The following is a 5,363-nucleotide window of genomic DNA, read 5'->3' as shown; positions in this document are numbered from 1 at the left end:
ATAAAAGGAGGGTAAAGAAGGAAATAACTACTCAGAAATAAATCAATCAATGAAATTATGAGGATTGCATTAACTGTACATTTTTGAGGATGAATTAATCCAGTTTGAAAGTTTTGCTAAATATGAAATTATGTAGAAGCAGTGTTCTGCATTTTTCCTATAATGTTCCATCTCTCAGTGTAGGAAAAAGTAAAGCACAATATAGTCTATGAACTACATATGTAAATAGTGTAAAATTCACACGCACACAAGAAAACAAGTATAAATGTTCACTACATACTTGTAAAATGACTTTGAAAGTTCAGGCATTTCATTACTAGTTTTCCGAGAAATACTAAACAAGAGAAGAGAATTATCAATTTTTATGTCTGAGAGAGGCATTTACTTCTTCCTTTAATTATAATAATTTCTCCGTATGTAAGTATTAAACTCTGCAATTTAATGGTTCATAGTAGAATTTTAATATTGCGTTGTAGATCATCATGTTTCTCAGTAGTACATCAAATTAGTAGCTAGCTATAAGCATTGGCTATGGTATCTCATTCAACATTATTGCTTTAAATTCTATCGAAAATTGAATGACTCCACAGTTATAACCTGAATCCAGAAATTTAACTAGAAGTTCATATGCATTGTATATAAATATCCTTTATCCACCCTTATGTTCTACCAGCTTCATGTAGTTTCATGAATCCTCTTTTGCTCCTGCTGGTGTGTGTTGACAAGATGCTGCAGGTATTTTGAGTAGTTTATTTATTTCTTAATGGGGCTGAGCATGTCCACAATAAAGTATGTTGTTACTTAACCCTAGTCACTGGACTGGTAAGTAGGGAACATGTGAGCATCCACTGGGTGAAGGCTTACTTTGTCCTACCAAAGGAAAGCCTTTGTATTGTCTTCAGGTAATGTGGCCCTTAATATGTAATTGTGTGTGTGGTCCACTTCTTCAGGCCCAGAGGGCTCCAAGTAATTGAAGGACTGAAGATTTTCAGAGGCATAAATCCAGAAATCCTCATTCCGTGTATGAAGGTCCTATTCCTTCCCAACCAATACCCTGACCCAGCTGTAGCAGACCTACCTCAATTGAGAGTTCAAGCTCTTGGAAATCTGCCACTCTTATAGGTTAGGAGCCTGGTATGCATATTTCTCTCTGCCCACAGCTGCAGTAGACAAGATCTTCTTTAAATGCTACTAAGGAGGCCTTCTGGCTTTCACATTTAGCTCTTAGTTGCTGGGTAATCATGCACAGTTTTTTCTTATCTTTTTTTCATATGCATTATTTACATTCAGCAATAACCATGTAATGCCACTAGAGTAGTGGTTATAGGTACACAATCTCTCCCATGTTTTTTAAAAAACTGAACACATTGTACCTAATAGCACATTCCCCTCCACTGGAATTCCATCTTACTTTAACACAGCTAAAACCCTTACAGTTGCACTTCTTCCTTGTGTCAGGTACCGTCTGTGTTCTATCAGTGATGATGGGGTCCTCACTGCCAGTGAGTTGGCAGGTGAACCAAGTCCAAAATCCCATTTAGCATCAGATTTCTCATCCCTCTGCAGGATGCATTAGGCTTGGACAGAGAGAGAAGTTGGAGTAAGTTACAGTTCCAAACAAGGGCCAAGGACCCTGCCTGGCGCGCAGGAGCTGAGAAAGCCCATTAGAATGACCTATTTTCAGAACAGAAGCTGATATCCATAGTCTTACCTCCAACTGTCAGTAAGTATGGGCTTCCCAGGAGGAAGAAGTGACAGTTGATAAAATGCCTCTTTTCAGAGGAGGCATTTCCCAGTGAGAGCTGATGCTAGGGATACTCACAGGTCATGACGAAATAAACTCTGTCTTGATGCTAGATGCAGTGGTGTGTCAAATAATCCACTTCAGAGAGAGTTAAGGGAAGTGTCTTAGAGCTTACCTCCAGTGCTCTTGTATGCAGAAGTAAGAGAAAATATTCTATGTTCAATGTCAGCACCTTAGTTTCAGAGATAACGAAGCAGTGCCTAATTGTATATGTACTCCAGCAAGTTAGGTATGGTTCAAGATCTCAACAGAGGGACTTGGAGTGAAGATGTAGATTTTAGATTTATAAATGAAATAGTTGTCATTGTGGTTATTCTCAGTGAGGAATAATCTACAGACTAACAATAGTATTGTGGTGAATACTAATATTTAATCACAGAGAAAGAAGGGCATGGAAACCCAAGTGTGAGGTCGCAAGACAGAGAAGAAAAAACCAGGATTCCCATTCCTGGGTTTACTCAAATTCCAGACGTTAGATGTTGAAATAAAAGTTATAATTCATTTTACTCAGTAGAAATGTAATGAAATTTTATGTGTTGAAATTAGAATAAATGAATTATAAAAAGATATATATGTTAATTATGTTAATTAACTTGAATCAAAAGTTCTTAAGTAGGGTATTTCAAAAAATCTTAAGCATTTTATTTTTTATAAATTTCTATAACTGACTCCTTCATCCATTGATTTATGAGAATAGTGCCTGTGTATTTTTAAAAGTTGGTACTTTTATTACATATATCTTTTAAGCCGAAAAAGAATTCCAAATGATCCAATATATAGATTGATAAATGAAGGTAGTTGAACAAAATAAATGTATCTAAAACCTTTTGTAGTTTTAAGGATTATAAGTTTTAGTTATAAGGATGCCTATGAATAAGATGTTCATTTCTATTAATGTATTTTCTTTTTGGTATCACAGTGATATGAAATAACTAAGCCAATAGGGACTAATAAAACCATTAAACCAGTAAACCTAAAAAGCAAATAGAAATACAATTACTTCTGTCATAAACTCACATCACTCCCTAGATGATACTGTTAAATTCTGGCTTAAATACATTAACCTTATATGCACAATTTCTCATGATGACCTAAAAGGCAAGAAAACATGAACAGACACTTTCATTTATTTAACATCTTAAATTGAAATCCAGTGCACAGACTATACACATCATTAAAGTAGGAACGACAGTGGCTTTTGAGGTCGGGTATTATTATTATTATTTTTTTGAATCCCTGTTTGGTTTATTTGAATTTTTTTTTTCTCTGTGAAACTGAGTAGAGCTGAGAAGGAATCGAAGAAAACCTCATATATTAAATTCTTATATAGATATTTTGAATTCAAAAGTAAGGGTCAACAGGAGAGGAACAGGTGGCAGGCCCTGTCCCAGAAAACAAAGCCACTGAGGCAATCCTGCAAATTAAGAAGGATGGCAAATCCATCCCTTAAAAGAAAGTTGGGGGGGGGGCGGAATATAAAATACCCAAGTTTCAAAAGCCAGACTACTTCCACACTCTTGGTTCTCTACTCCAGACTGTCCTAAGATAGAGTGTTTCAAGTTTTCAAGGTAAGTTTTTGAGGATTTGGTTTTTGCAAACATATGCAAATATGATCTTCATGGGCAGTCCTGTTTTGGCCATTAATAGAAAGCAATATGCTTGGATTAGAGGTCTGATTTCCACTCCAATGCAAAGTTTCTTCTTTCCTGGCAACAAAGCCATTTGTAGAGATCTGGAAATCATGCACTTCTTAGGTGGGAGGAGGTACCATTCTGGTTCACCTGAAAATATCCTTTCAGATTGGCTGGTGTTTTACAGTCCCCTTTCAAGACCTCGTGTGTGTTGTTGACAACGATGGGGTCAAGGTTGCTGTAGTTGGGTGGGTTTGCATAGGGGTCATAGCCTAGCCGAGCCAGCATGGGGGTGATCTGGGCCATGTCTCACATCATGTCCCCAGGGATGTGGCCAGTCTTCTTGATGAGAGCTTCCAGGTTCACAGGCTTGATGACCTGGACTGTGGATTGCTCAATCTTGAACAGGGAGACACCTCCGGGCTTGCCAATGAGGTCCTCGTAGTGCAGGACAGCATCACTCCAGGTGATGCCAAGGAAGTTGAGGATGAGCTTGAGGGAGCAACGGGGGTGCAGCACCAGCTGCTAGTAGTACACCGGCAGACACTTGTCCTTGCCCACCTCCACACACTGTGCCTACATCACCTCAATGGCCTTGTTCCACTTGGTGGGGCAGTTGTGGTAGCTGCTGAGGTCAAAGCCAGCAATGGTGACCTTGCGGGTGATCATGGAGTGCACCAAGGCCCAGCCATCTCACACCATCAGCAGGGACTTAGAGTTGGGGAACAGGCGTGACAGGCAGACAGAGGACTTGAGGGTGAATGGGACTTTGTTGCAGAGGATGCCGGCCGGCTGGCCATGCTTGGCGATCACCTCCAGGATGAAGGCCTGCATGGTGGCCTCCAGCGCTTGGTCCGTGATGCTGGCTTCATCCAGCCGCAGCTTCTCCCCACGGGACTTGGACCAGGCCTGACGCATGGCCTGGGGGATGATGCGGGTCTCCTCACCGCAGCGCACTTCCAGGTGGGCATCCAGCATCACGTGCATCAGTGTAGTGCAGCTCAGGGGCACGCCCCCCACGAAGATGTGCGGCATAGCCTTGCCACAATGGTATTCCACATAGTCCGTGCCCATCATCACCAGGTCCTCCTGCTCCGGCCGCATAGCCTGCCAGGGGTTCTGGGGGGCCCCCAGCACTGCCTGGCACTCCAGCACCTGCTGCCCTAGCTGGATGGCCAGCACCAGGGCCAGGGCAAGGCCGGCTGCCAGCAGTGCCCTCCACACCAACAGGCGCATGCTGGGCCTGGTGTGGAGGGCAGGCTTCAGTGACAGGTGGGCGGGAGGCCCGCCGGGCTCTCATCTCCCCTGAGCACTCTCATGCTGGGACTCTAGCCCTCGTGGCTGCTTGCCAAGATGGTTCACCAGCTGAGCCCTTGCGAGAAGCGTAGAGGGAGCCCCGCCGGCCCAGCAACTCCGGGCTTGCCAGCCACCTTGGCCGGGGGAGGAGGAGGTAGCAGGTATTATTTTTATTTCATTTAGTGTTTTGTAGTAGACATTTATCAGGTTCACACCTTCCCTTTCTTTTCTTTTCTTTTTTTTTTTTTCTATAGCTTCACAGCAGCGTATGGAAGATTGGACTAGGGAGTCTAATCAGAGCTGCAGCTGCCAGTCTCCACCACAGCAGAGGCAACACTGGACCCGAAGCCGCCTCTGCAAACTGTTTCATGGCTCGTGGCAATGCCAGATCCTCAATCCACTGAGCAAGGCCAGTGATCAAACCTGCATCCTCATGGACACTATGTCATGTTCTTAACCCACGGAGCCGCAATGGAATCCACACACCTTCCTTTTTTGTTAAACTTTGGTACTCAAGTTCATGTACAAGTTTGTGCTCTTATGCATTAGCCCCATCCCCACCCATATACAAAGTTAATTGCACCACAGGTGGTACATTACTGTAAACACTCAAGTCATTGACAATCAGATTC

General features: G+C 42.6%; 1 pseudogene; it reads right to left on the bottom strand.

Annotated features, from left to right (window-relative positions):
• Nucleotides 1-3,543: 3,543 nt before the first annotated feature.
• LOC110258465 (protein-tyrosine sulfotransferase 2 pseudogene) lies at nucleotides 3,544-4,805 on the bottom strand (annotated as a pseudogene).
• Between the last annotated feature and the right edge of the window lie 558 nt (nucleotides 4,806-5,363).

Source organism: Sus scrofa, chromosome 3, assembly GCF_054392235.1.
Source record: "Sus scrofa isolate SSC_HxYL_T2T_F1_AM1 chromosome 3, Sscrofa_HxYL_maternal_Yorkshire_Landrace_v2.0, whole genome shotgun sequence".
Taxonomy (NCBI): Eukaryota; Metazoa; Chordata; class Mammalia; order Artiodactyla; family Suidae; genus Sus; species Sus scrofa.
Note: the sequence above shows the minus strand (reverse complement) of the source record. Positions and strands in the feature narration are given on the sequence as shown.